Raw genomic sequence first — 14,433 nt, 5'->3', positions numbered from 1 at the left:
GAGGGACAGGCTCCATTACAGAGACCAGAGTTCATGCACGTTTTAAGCTTTTGTTATGAGGAGTGGAAGTTTGTGCTGACTTTATTAAATCCAGAGGCCATGTTAGGACACTTCAGGCCACATCCAAACTCCGATGTTTCATTTCCTCCATCCAGACGAGGGTTTTACCTCCGTAGGTCAAATCCTCTGTGGCTGTTGAGATGAGGAGAAACTACGAATGAGGATCAGCGATGGTGAAACGTGAAGTCAGGGTTTCCTGTTCTTGCAGCGACCATGAGGTGGAACAGTTACTGACAGTAAGAGTTGGCAACGCTTCTTATTCGTCGTCCATATCGTGTTTACTAATGGCGTACGAATCCTGACTTGATAAGACCGAACCAGGAAGTGGGCGTGGTTCTCCGTGCCCCTGTTTCCTAAATGCTCTGCAGGTTCCAACCAAACGATTGAACTTCTCAGACCAAAATGGAGGCAGCAGCGTTTCCAAAAGTTGTCGCAGCAGAAGTGATGTTCAGCCACTGCCTGTGTTTCATGAACGGCCTCGTTTCTAAGATGTATTTATTCTGCATATGTGTATTTTGTATCTTTTTAGAAATCTATTTATCTGTCACGCTCGAAAATAATATGATGCTGTCGATCAAAAGCAACGAGTCGGGTTTGAATCCTGTGTCGTTAAAGCAGCTGATACTTCTCACTTCTCTTTGTGTGACGGAGTGAAAGAAAACAAATGACGGCAGCGAGATGCAGGCGAGGCCGGAGGAAAAGTTTACTCCTGTTACTATAGCAACAGGTTGAGTCAGGACGTGAAGAAAAGCTCCGGTCGATGAAGCTCGTGAGTGAAACTCCGAGTTCCTCCAACGTCTTCGTCACGTGGCTCCGGCACACGTGATTGAATCTACAGTTAGTGAATCACCATGAATTTGACTAATCATAAGAAAAACTGGTGTGAGACAATAAAATAAAGAGAGCCAGAGAGAATTTAAAAGAATAAGAGCACAGTGATGAAGGGATGACGTCAGATGATGTTATGGATCATAGAGGATTGATGCACATCTGTTGCATCTGCAGTGTATTGACCTGTGCTGCTGTCATGTGACTGTGTGTTGAAGTCAGTTATTCATAAATAGTGTTTTTAAAAGAACACATGTTTACTTCTTGCCTCAAAATCGCATTCATTTAAATTGAATTCTCTTTTTAAACTAATCATTTCCCCAGTTTATGGACATTCACACAACTTGATGAAGCAAAGCAAGCATCAGCCTGTCACCGTGAGTTTGAATATCGTAGCTGCAGAATCAAGTCGGTTTCTCAATAGTTCATTATTATTAATTCAAGAAGTTATTTCCTATATTAAAAAGTCCAAATTGATTATTTCACGGCATTTCTCTGGCTTAACAACCAGGACACACACACACACACACACACACACACACACACACACGGACACACACACACACACACACACACACACACACACACACACCCTGATGCTACCTCATCAGGGGCGGTTTGAGGTTCAGTAGTTTCCCTGGCCACACTTGAGCCGGGAATCGATCCACCGAGCCTCTAACTCCACCACAAGCTCAAACTTTGATCTGCTCAGACAAATTACAAGAGAGGAGATTCTAAATCATTTCAACTCTTCCTCCACGGACCATGAATTCTGCACGTGCACTGAAATATCTTGCGTCCGGTGTTTGTCGGTATATTTCACTGTCACATTTTTATTTGTGCGATGACGCTGCGCAGATCCTCTAAATCCCTCTACACTCAAAACATTAGCACAAAATGATCAAACAACGAAAGCAGACACAACGCTCACGATGATGGATGACGGTCCAGTGTCCAACGCTGAGGAAGGAATGGAAACCAACAGCTGCCTGTGAATAGTTGGCACGGCGCACGTGGAGTCTGAAGCAAACCTGCAAGAACAGGGTTTTTCATTTCCCAAACAGAAACAGAAAGTTCTGATTCATCTGGAGACAGAAGCTTCTGCAACAAACACATGTGTATGGCTTTTATTCCCCTCACAGTTCCTGAAATGCTTCCAGTAAAACCAGCATCTGCACACACCACCGCAACCACCTCATCCAACTGGTCCGAACCAGCCCATTAAACGAGGCTTTCTCCTGTTAAACGTCATTAATAAAATTCCTGGTTCATCCAGTGAACTGGGATCGAAGCCATGTGACCTTCCTTTATCTCTCCCATGCTTCCTGTCTCTCTCTCTCTCTGGTGTAATCTCCGTCCAAACGAGGGCAAATGCCAAAAAAACACATTCCTATCCTGAACCAATTAATATCATTGAAAACACACAAAATAATAAACATAACTGCAAAAAACCAAGCGTGTCTCTGATCACCGCGGAGGAAGAACTGTTACGAATACAATCTGGTTCTGCTTCAGTGATTTTAAATGAGGCTGAACACACACACACACACACACACACACACACACACACACACACACACACAACTGTGTACTGTAAAAACAGTTTGATTAAATTAATATGATTGAGTTACTGAGTCATAAAATATAATTCAGTTCAGGCTGAGCGTTGCTATAGCGACGGTCAGTGTAAAAGACAGTGAAACAAAGGAGATTAGAATAATGGTTAAAAAACACAATTTGAGCTTGTTCTCTATCTTCAGACACAACAAAGAGAATCTTTTCTGAATTTTGATTTAAAATAAAACACGGGAAATGTTTGATTTGATGCTATTTCAAAATTTGTCAGACAAAAGACACAAATTTGAATCAATAGAAACAGAAAAAATGTCCAAAGATGTGTTAACACTGAATATGTAGAGAAAATCCTGAGGACATGACCTCGAGTACAAGCAGAAAATGTGTGGGGGGCGCTAGCGAGGTAGTCCAGGTCATGCCCTGTGGTGCTATAGCCTCAAAATGTTTATGGGATAAACATATGTTTACATTTCAGCGCAGTACCACTGGAAATCCTGGGGGGGCAGTGTCGCCGAAAGTTCGAGTGAGACGACCATAGGACACGAGGAGGAAGTTCTAAGTTTATATGATGTCACTTCGCTCTGGCTTTCGTCTCTTTCTTAAGACGTACGTTATCGCACGTAAACTAGATGACGAGTGTCGTCAAGAAGTCCTGTAGCAATCAGTCGTAAATCCTTAGCCGACCAATCAGAATGCACCAGCAGAATGCTAGCGTGATATGTTCGCAAACAAATCCTGTGAGAAAAAAACTATTTGTATTTTTCACCTCAATTGCACTATAAAATCAATCAACACTATATTTTCTTCTTTTCTAGATGCATGTAAATAATTATTTCAGCCAATCAGCTCCCTTCTTCATTCAGGAATGACTCGCTACTGCCCTCTAGGTAAATTGCAACCATATTCAGCACAAGGGCTACAACAGGAAGTGCACAGGCTCTGGCTTTCACGTACAATGTGTTGTGGATTAATTATTTGAGATACTGAGCTAATTGAAAACACACAAACTAGCGAAGAGTCTTGATTTCCTTGCGTCCAACCCCCAGGACGACGCAGTTTGTGACAACGCACGAGAAGCTGAAGACGAGTGTGAACCAAACTGCTCCCGCCGGCAGACAGACGAGCGGATGCGTCCAGACCGCGGCGGCCTCGCGTGCTCTTGTGCCACTCGTTGTTTTCATAAAGGGCAAAGCTCGGAGGCCCCCTGACAGTAACCGAGATGTAATTGGAAGCGTCTGGCGTTGCGTGTCAGCCCACGGCCTCAGTGCTTCTGTCTACACGTACAGAGAGATTCCGACCTGTACACAGACTTAAAGTCGAGTCACAGTATATCATGACCCGACGTCACAGGTTTGCTTTTACACTGATCTATTGGCTGCGAGAGACCGTGGGAGAAGGGAGTGGACGCCCGTCTGAGAGCGAGGTTTTGTCCCCACTTGGTTATGAGGTAGTGAAAGAAACGCAGAGGAAAAAAAGGCGAAGCTCCGTGGAGCTGACGGACGATTGTGTCGTTTCAGATTTAGTTTGTAAAGTTTTATTTCTCTGCAACACACAAGTGTTGGATGATGGTTTATACCGAGAATCTACAGGGGGAATAAATCCAGTTTGCTAAGACTTCTACTGAAATGTATATAAGTGGTGGTTTCAATGAAGTATTTATACACGTGCGTCTGTACAACAGGTTTAAACTGTACGAGAAATTTAACTAAATTGATTTAAAACGATTGAGGTTTTTGAAATAAAGGACAAAACGTATAACTTTTCATTGTATAAAATGAATGTGTACAAGAAAAAGATGTTAAAAACAGAGAATGAAGGATGTCAAAACAATAAAACTTCAATAAAAAGAAAACACAAAGTGGAGAACACAATAAAATCTAGTTTTGAACAGTTAATTGCATGAACACACTCGGGGAGGTGATTTGACGACACGATGGTAAAGGATTGGTTTTGGTTTGGGCCCAGTTTATGGAAGTGGGAACAAGTTAAGGTTAGGGGTCGGGCGCAAATCGAAATGTTTGATCCGAGGGGCCGCGCCCGAAAAGCTGGTTTAAAGAGTTTCAGACCTTTTTCTCCTCTCGGTCGTTCACGTGAGGCGGAAGTGAAGCGACCATCAGAATCAAACCTCCCTCTGGAGGCAACTTGGTCAACGGCTTCGTTAAGTGACGGTCGGATTGTAAAGTTACGTAAAGTTTCTCATGTTGGAAACTTCACTCTAAAGCAAACAGGCGGTATTATAGATATTATCTTTAAAAAGACTTGAAGTAATATTAATGATATCAGTTTGTAAACAAGGTATTTTAATACAAGTTTAACCATAAACAGACAAACCAAAATGTGTTTTGTTGCATTGAACCATAACTTTTAGTGTTTTTTAAAATTTTCCCTGTGATGTGAATGAATCAGAAATACTGACCAAGAAATCAAAAATAAAACTCTCTAATGCTGCATTGATTAGAACAAATGCATATAATTACATCTGTCATGTGTTTGAAGTAAATAAGTTTCAAACCCTTGTTTCTATCAGAGTATTTACTCGTCCTGGTTCTCACGGCCGCAGCGGCAGCAGCATCGAACGCCTTCAGCTGCACTAAACGCATTTCTTGATTCGGAGAGCTTTACACTTCAGCAACAAAATCCCAAACATCAGTGGGGACGGCACCAGCGTGAGATCGCTGATAGGGAAGCAGGACTAAACAACATGTGACACGAGCAGAATGGACCATAAATCCCGTCCAGGGCTCAACGAGAATGAGCAACAATGAGTGGCTGGAGCGAGCGGCCAGATGTGGAGCGGCGCTGCTGAGGAGGGAGACAGATTTATGGCCTCTTCTTTAATGAGGTAACATCCTTTTCACTCATAAGACTTTTAAGAACGTTTTTTTTTTTCCTCCCACATGCAAGAAAAAGCAATTTCTTGGGAAGTGAGGCGAGGATGTAAAAGGGAAGGAGGAGGGGAGGAGGGGAGGAGGAGGGGGAGGAGGGGAGGAGGGGAGGAGGGGAGGAGGAGGGGGAGGAGGGGAGTAAAAAACGTAAAAACGTGAGATTCAGCTTCTTTTTCTTCGTCAGGTTCAGGAGTGAGCGGGAGGATGAAATACTTTAACAGCAACGTAAACTGTGCAGTCGGATTCATGATAAATGTCTTATTGTCTTACAGGACGTGGACGTAGTGATTTGTGGTGTTGATGTTTGCAGGAGGTGGAAACAGAACTAAAGAGAAAGTACTCTCCTTTACGTTAAGGTTAATAAAATGCAAAAGTCGTTTTTTTGCCCCCCCGTTCACATAGACAACATAGTTCACATAGACAACCACATGAATCATAAGCATAGCTGTGCACATATTTGCTTGACGTATTCCACTAGAGGGCGCACCACAAACTCCAGATTTGATTCTGTAAATAAGAAACAACATCGGAGGATGTTAGCTAATTAGATTATTATTATTGTAGAAGGTACGTGAGGCTGTTAAAACAACAATGGCAAAGGTGAGTATCTGCCTCCACACTGCCCCCCTACTGTTTATGTGCGTATTGCAGCTTGCATAACGCAAAATCCGCGGACGTGCACAACAGATGCAGGACACGTGAGGCAGCAGTGATGCTGACGAGTCTGCACAGTATATTTCCGGCCTGAAGGTGTGATAATTTATTTTAGTGGATTTGATGTGTCTCACAAATGAATCTGTGATTTATTTATATGAACTAAAGCCAAGTGTGTCGTTTGAAATGCTCTAGAACTTCAATATAAAATGTTGTTGCTCGTTCAAATGAATCCAAACATCAGGATTGTCTAGCTGCTGATTTGTATATGACGTCATAGTAAAGACTTTCTCTCTCTGCACCTCCAACTCTTCCAGCAAGAAAGAAAAAACACAACTGCACAATATGAACATCGTCTCTGCAGCTTTTCTGCTAACGTGCTAAACACTCAAGTCGAATCCTGCTCGATTGTCCCAGTGGAGAAAACGAACTGTGACGCCAGCCTCCTTTTCTAAAACCCTGTCAAATAAAAGACTATTTCAATTCCAGATGATACTTTTTAACATTAGAACCTCGAGCTCTTACAAATAAACAAACCTAACAAACAAACAAAACTGTAAACAATTTGGAAAATGGTCGGTCCCAAATTTCTGAATGAATCAACAAAACACTGAGTTATTGAAATGAGTTTTGAGTTCTTGTGGATGAAGGTAACATCCAGCTGTTTCCCCTCCAGCTGTGACATGAAACACACGACCCCCCCGTCCTCAGTGTCGCCTCTTATCAAACCAACCTCCACTATTAAAGGAGGAATCAAGAGCGGTGATTAGGGCCGCAGCCCGGTCGTATAAAACTGAAGCTTGTTTTTGCCGAGACGGTGGGCGGCCATTTATGAGCTGCTAACATGAATGAAACAAGGTTTTAAAACAGAGTAGGTAACAGAGGATTTGTGTGGCTGCTCTCGAGGCCTCGGCCTCAAACACTGCTGCAGCTTGTGCTCGGGCCCTGAATGGCGGAGTCATCACCCTCTAACTCCTCTGCTCATTATCCAGCCTCTCCACTTTCACTCAGCTGTGTTTGAACGGCGCTGAAGGACCCGACGAGAACGAGAAAACACGCCACAGGTTTCATGAATGGGCACCGGTCCCCTCTCCAAATAAATCTGACAGGAAAAACAAGGTGGGCACGTCCTGACCGATCCCGGCGGTGGCCGAGAGCGACAAGAGTCGAAATTGAATTTCCGTGGAAGTGATGTAATCTGGCGGCCCAGGTCAGGCCGACATGTTATTATCTTAATTTGAGGTTCATTAATCGCCGGTGCAGCGGGCTGATGACAAGGTTTCCACCTTGTCCCAGCTGCTCGGAGCTGCCAGCTGATTTAGGACGGCTCCCTGCCTCGGTATGTAAACCATTTGCAGCAGGAATGTATAAGCAAGCTGTAAAAATAGGATTTGGTCTGAGACATACAAGACAGATCACGCCGTAAAACAACGCACCCCATCTCCACCGCAGCCCGGCGGGGGCGGCACGAATTGTTGCAGGGAGTCGAGGAGGTGTGTGTGTGTGCGGGGGTGTGTGTGTTGGTTGGTTCTCACAAGCGTAGAGGGAAGCCCACAGGTTCAGAGTCTGGACCCTGGCGACAGGCCGTGGGTTTGAGGAGGAGGAGGAGGAGGAGGAGGAGGAGGAGGAGGTGTGTTTAAACCTGAGGATGGATCATAGGCTGCAGAAGCTGAGCCTCCTCACAAATAAACAATATTTAACGTTCAACTCTCACGAGGGGGCCGACGGGAGGAGGCTCTCTCACATGCAGACGGGCAAACGTACACGCGTGTTAGCATGTGCACACACACACACACACACACGCACACACACACACACACACACACACGCACACACACACACACACACACACACACACACACACACACACACACACACACACACACACACATATCTCAGCGAACAGGTCCCTGCACTAAATCTGAGCCGGTGAAAAAAACACTGACACCAAATCATCACACAGAGATGATGCACAGAAACCTGTGTGACAGCGTGAGGAGAGTTATCGACAGCGTGATGCGAGGTGGCAGCGCCGCTCGCAGACCGAGTACAACCGGGACATTTCCCAGAGGCCTCAGGGCCGTGAACGCGCCGACTCGACCAGCGATAACACAAGTTGTCCAGCAAAAAGGACGGTGGTCACGGTGAGAGGAAAAAGAAACGTGCAGCAGGTTTTGCTAAAAGCTGCAAAATGAATCATCTATAGCTTGAAAACTCATCATTCAGATTGTTGGTCACTTGTTGGTCAGTCACAAATTTCTGTGTTTTGTGATCCGGATAATTTTCCTCCCAGATTAATTCTTGTAACCACATTTAAAACTAGTTTCCATCAACATACAGGATTAGCCTATAAAACGAGCGGTCTGGCGGTTTGAGGGAACGATGGCGGTTTGGGACGGAGTCAAATTCCTGACCTGAACTATTTGCTGTTTCCTGAGATCAGAGCTAATTACATTTAAGATCGGGAAAGAAAATCAAAGATGGGACCATTAATACGTTCGTCATTAATAAAACCATCAACTGCTTCAACCAGTAGCCGACGTGATTTAAGTGATTTCAAACGAGGGGATTCGGGAGATAAATCAAAATGTGGCTCGAGCTGAAGAGGAATCCACGAGCTGACGTGGAGCACAGGTCCCAGTTATGTCTGCACGGCCGTTGTTTAAGAAACAATGACTTAACCTTAATCCTAAAGCAAACAAGCCCCATGCAGCCGTCAGGCCTCTTTGACATTTAAGGAGTCGTGAACAGTTGTCCTCAACAGGTTGACTGATTCGACGTCAAAACAGAATTTGAAACAAACTGGGAGGAGACGTTGGGGTCGGAGCAGACCGAGGTGGAGGCGGTGGAGGAGCCGAGTGGTTCCTGTGGTCCAGGTCCACGACGTGCACGACTTCCCATCCACACGCTGACGAACAGATTCGCTCTCACACGACGGAGCAGCGACATGATATCACTGAACTGAAGGGTCATGAAGGTGTGAAGCAGCTCAGACCCTCAGGCTCAGCAGGTCACTTCTTCTCTTCTCCTCCGCAGGTTTGAAACTTTGACGTGAGGCGATGCAGGTTTTCGTGAAGTTGTGTATTTTATACCTCGTGTGTCACAAAGAGCAACAGGGCCGTCGCTAAGATTTAAGAAATACAGAGGTTACGAGGCAGAAAATCAGCCATTAAATAATCTTTCGACTCACAACTGACAAGATTCTTCTTAATTTATCCCTTTAATCCTCATTTTAAATTATATTTTATGCAATTTTATCTCTGCAAATATGGTTTCACAGTTGCTTCGCTGCAGATACAGATCCCGGTGGAAATACACTTTTATTTATATGAATAAATATTTAGTTTTATGATAATATAAGGCAGAATTTTCCTCATAGCCTTAAATACTAAATATATCTTAACTTTAGGGGTGAAGCGAGAGCACAACGTTAAACATCACTCATTTGACTTGTGTGTGAGGTGCGTCACATTATATCGTTTCATATCTAAAGTAGAATGTCACTCAATCCCCTTAAATTCAACCAAGACTCAACCAGTCCTCTAAATATGTCAGATTTCTTCCTCAAGATCCATGAATCATTCTGTGAATCGGTGAAAATGTCAAGTAAAGAAATATGTTAAAGAGATAAATGATAAAAGATTAACTTTAAAAGACCCAAAATGTAAATTACAATGTACAGAAAGTATGTGACCTCTGTGTCTTCAGTGGAAAGAAAAAACCACACAGGCCTAAATAAGCCTGAAGAGTAAAATGAGCGTTTCATTAAAGCTGTTCCGAGGTTTCCAGTTATTCAGCTGGTTTACGTTGGAAGAAGATTCAGGTTCTTGTGTCTTGATGACAGGTGAAATGAGTTTGCTGGAATTATAACAGCAAAATCACATGAAGAATTTGAAACAGCGATAATAATACTAAATGGGTCGATCAGCCCAACAAGTGTCGAGCGTCCTGAGGCTGGGTTCATTTCAGCGGAGGAGAAGCCGCCTCGAGCCAGACACGGTTAGAATGAAAAGAGAAAGTTACACGAGACAAACTGACAGGGGCAAAGTTGAGTTTAGGTTTCAAAGTGTAAACGGGCACTCGCACGTTTGAGGTTCATACATGTCACGACATGAGCATTCATCACGTGTCCCTCGGCCAGACGGTGTCTTATCCAGGACCTGAGTCCAACGAGGTGGTTTCTCTTCCCTGAAAACAGCTGCACGCAATGTTTTCCTTTCTTTCTCAGGACCAAACAACATAATGTAGAATATAGAATTAGTGCAGTGACGTCTTACTGCTGTTGTTTGGCTCTTTATTTTCATTGGCTCCCTCGGGACGATGAAAGCGGCCAGAACCTCTTCGCTCGTCTCGTCGTGACTCAACTTTTTAGTTTGTGGTGGAAAAGTGTCGACCGCTGCTCGCTCACTCAAAACACGCGTCAGCGACTGGACGAGCGAATGAGCGGAGACGTGGCTCAGGTGGCGGAGCCGGTTGGCTGATTCCCAGGTCGGGTCACTCAGAGCACTGGGCGTAAAAAAGAAAAATACACTGTCATCCATATTGGATATGTATCGATGTGATGGTCAGTGTCTGAATGCAAAGACTCAGATGAGGAAGTTTCTAGAAGTTGAAACTCACTCTTCTTCCAGATCAGGTTATACAAGCTGGAATCAATACCTTAAAGAGTTACATCATCTTATTTCCTATTTACCTTTAACATCGCCTGAAACGTTTGGATTTTCCCTAAAATATAAAAAAATATACTAACGAGTCGTGATGAAAGACGACCTGCCGCCTTTTATATCTCTTCAAAATGTATTTATTCTAAAACTAAAGTAATTCAAGACGATGAAATGCTTTTTCAGCTCCTCTACATCCCACTGATTAAACTACGTTATGCTTTATTAGTACGTTTTTTTATAATATTTATATTTTGTTTATCTGGTAAAACCTTTGCTGATCTATAAATGTTATAGTTTATTCATCCACTTACTTTATTCGAATTATGGCTCAATAATCTAAATAAGTTGTGTTTCATATGTTTATAAAGGAAAAGACAAGGTGAATAGGGAAATTAACTCAAAAGTGTATTATATAAATATGCAACGGTTGCATATCTAATCAAATATGCGCTGATTTGTATTTTCCAGACAACATAAATCTGAAAATTGGATGAAGCCATGTTCAAAATTCTTGTTTTACTTTATTCGGACATCAGAGCCAAAAGGTTTCCACAGAGTGGATTTTGCATTTTTTATCGCTCTATAACTCAGATAATTCTGTCAACAGCCATAAAAAACATCAATTCCACGATGTTTTTAGGATTAAAATGTAAAATAAATCAGCTCGTGAACGACTTGTTAATAAAACTCCTGTAAAAACCTTCGGAGGAGTAGAAGAGGAGCGTTTGGTGAACGGAAGTGTTGGTGAACTGGACATTTTTGGCTCCGAGTGTGAGAAACAAGGCCTCTTGATATTTATATTATAATCTAAAGTCACAAATAGACAAAGTGTCGTAAAAGAAACACTTGATGTGAATCTGGGACCTTCTCCTTCCTGCAGTGGGTGAGAAGAGACGTTCTGGAAGCAAAACCACAAAATTAAAGGTCAAAAGGAAAATATACATCTAACATATAAAGGTTTTATGTGTCGTACAGATTTGATTCTGGGGTCTTTTACTGACCGTCTCTTTTTGTAAATCCTTTCTCTCCGTGCGGGGATCGTTTCCTGGTCGGCGCTCACGTTGGACAAAATGGCGGCATCAACAAACACTCACTCACCTGCGAGTCAGATGTCGGACGCCATGACGTGACCAGAAATTTGAAAAAAAAAAAGCTGCTCGGCCGTAATGAGCTGCTCCCTCACTTCCCAGCATCGCTCATAATTTTTGCCTCCGTTATTTAGACTGAGAATAACCGCCGGTGTAATTCGTTCAGCTCGGCGGCGGGCAGCACAAATGCTTCTCATGCAAATGAGGTAAATGTGTACACCAAATTACAGCTTGTCATTCTGCATAACACGACAGCGAGCCGGACGAACCCCAGGAGCCGGCGTCCAGACGCAGCAGCACGAGCGCAGTAAGGGAAGGAGCTGAATGAAAATCTCCACGAGGCAACGATGATTTCTTACTCTCCGCGGCCGGCGTTTGATCGGATTAAAGTACAAATGTGTTTTGCAGAGAATAAATCAAAAAACGCTGTTATCGCTGCTGGAAACTGGCAGCGAAGACGAGCCGGGGAGGTGGACTCACCTCACAGGAAGGTTTGTACATTTAAGAGCCCGGTTCATACTTTATCACACGCTGCTCTCGTTTTATTTTGTTGTGTATGAATGTGTACATGCAGTCTAATGCCTGGCAGAGGTCATGTGTTAGAAGCCCTGCCATAAAAAAAGCCCAAGGGGCAAAAGGGGGGGAGAGAGAGAAGAAAGCCGGCGGAGGAGGAGGAGTGAGGCTGAGGAGGGGGAGGGCGGCAGCAGAGGAGGCGTCTGTTTTTCCTCAGGAGCGAGGCTGCAGAGCGAAGTCGACATGGAAAAGCCGGGAAATGGGAAAATGGTGCAGGGAGCGTCGGGATCGCGCCTCAAACCCCAAACGCTGCTCCGAGTCTTACTGGACTGAGCCGAGGTGAAGTTCTGCTCTCGTGATCCGTCGTGTGCAGGTCGAGCCGCTCGGCGCCGCCACGAGAAAACCAGCATCAACATTCACTACTCGCCACATGCAGGGTCAGCGCTCGACGTTTTTCTCTTTATCTTTTCATGAACTTCACATCTGAGAGAAAATAAACATATAACGAACGGAAATGAGCCTGTTTCAGAGCCTGTGACATGTTCATGCATCACATTCGAGGCTCTAAACAAAACGAGAAGACTTTTAAACTTCGCTGCAACTGATCCGTGAGGGCGTCAAATTAACTTTTATAAACTTCAGCTTCTCTACTTTCTACTGTCCGATGATAAATAAACAAAGGCCAGTGTTACTGTATATGTCAGAGACTTGCCAGGTATGGAAAGATCGTCCTGGGAAAGGTAGGAAATATTGATGGTAGCAAACGGAGCCACGTGAACACGCCTGTGAATTAGTAAAATGAAAGTTTACATGTTTCCAGGTCCTGTGAGTCCGAGGCCACGACAAACAACGACCATCCTGTCGCTTTATCTCGAAACCAATCGGTGAATCATTTGGTTTTTAAAACAACAACGTCTTCAAACAGCATTTTCTTGCATTAGCTGTAGTATATTTTAAATCTGGTGTCTGTGGTGACTTGTCCACACTGGTGCATTGGTAGCAATGTGTTTTACTTCAACCAGCAACCACTGGTTTGCCAGAGATGAAGTGGTGCAGACGGACTGGGCTACAGCTACTGGGAATATGGTGGCGCACAAAGAAAAGTCAAAGAAAACTTTAGATTTTAGTCTAAAGCTCCGATTCATAAACTCATGGAAGTTATGTTTGTGTCTATTTGTTTGTTTGTTTGTTTCTTGTTGATTTGTTTATCAGCAGGTTTACGGATTTCCACTTCACTTTGTGGAGGATGGAACCTGGGTCAAGAAAGAACTCTACGACTGTTGACTGTTTCATGAAATCACAAATATCTACATTTCATGCTTCAGTGAAGAATCATGATTTGGTGACGTGAAGTGTTTTTCATTTAACAGTTTTCAGCCTGAATGCAACACTGAGTCTTTTCCTTCCACAGAGTTTGACCTGGGTCTGATGTCAGCGCTGCGTCGGGGTCTGTCGGGGGAACCAGGGGGTCCACTGGCACCAGGAGGGCTTAGCCCAGATTGACCTCCAGTCTCTCATCTCTCTTTTCCCACAGGAGGACTGACCTGGTGCAGCCACAAAGTGCTCACGCTCAGATTTATGTCCCGGCCACAGAGCTGCAGCTCACGATCCTGCACTCTGCCTCGTCTTCCATGTGAAGTAGAATCCATTGTCTTTAACATAGGAATCAATGATGCAGAGAAATGATGGAGGTGTTGTTTTAAAAGCTGAGCTGAGGATAAACCATCATGGTTACTGGTTTGGAGGAGCTGGGTTTTCTCCACCAGTGTCCGATTTGTTGACAAATATTCAAGTTATCAACAATCGGCTGTTTACACAATAGTCGAAAGGTGCGAGAGCAAACAAAAAAAATGAGATTGTATACATTTTGCACATTTATCACCATAAATATCATGAAAACATATTTTAAACTTTCTGGAACTTTCTTAGAATAAGACATTTCCCACCACGAATAAAGGGATCACCACCATTTTGCTTGAGAATGTCGCAGGCGCAGTAATAATTCATGTTCCTGGACATTTTCTCAAGATTATGCATTAAAACATTTTGAACATTTTTTGTAAGATATGATACGAACTGTTTTACGAGAGTACGGTGATAATTTAAGACGACACCAGTAAGACAAGCTGAGAAAAACCCTCAGGACTCGAATCGAAACACAGGACT

The sequence above is a fragment of the Hippoglossus hippoglossus genome, chromosome 14 (assembly GCF_009819705.1).
Source record: "Hippoglossus hippoglossus isolate fHipHip1 chromosome 14, fHipHip1.pri, whole genome shotgun sequence".
NCBI classification, from domain to species: Eukaryota; Metazoa; Chordata; class Actinopteri; order Pleuronectiformes; family Pleuronectidae; genus Hippoglossus; species Hippoglossus hippoglossus.
The sequence above is the reverse complement of the archived record's forward strand: the minus strand, read 5'-3'. Positions refer to the sequence as shown.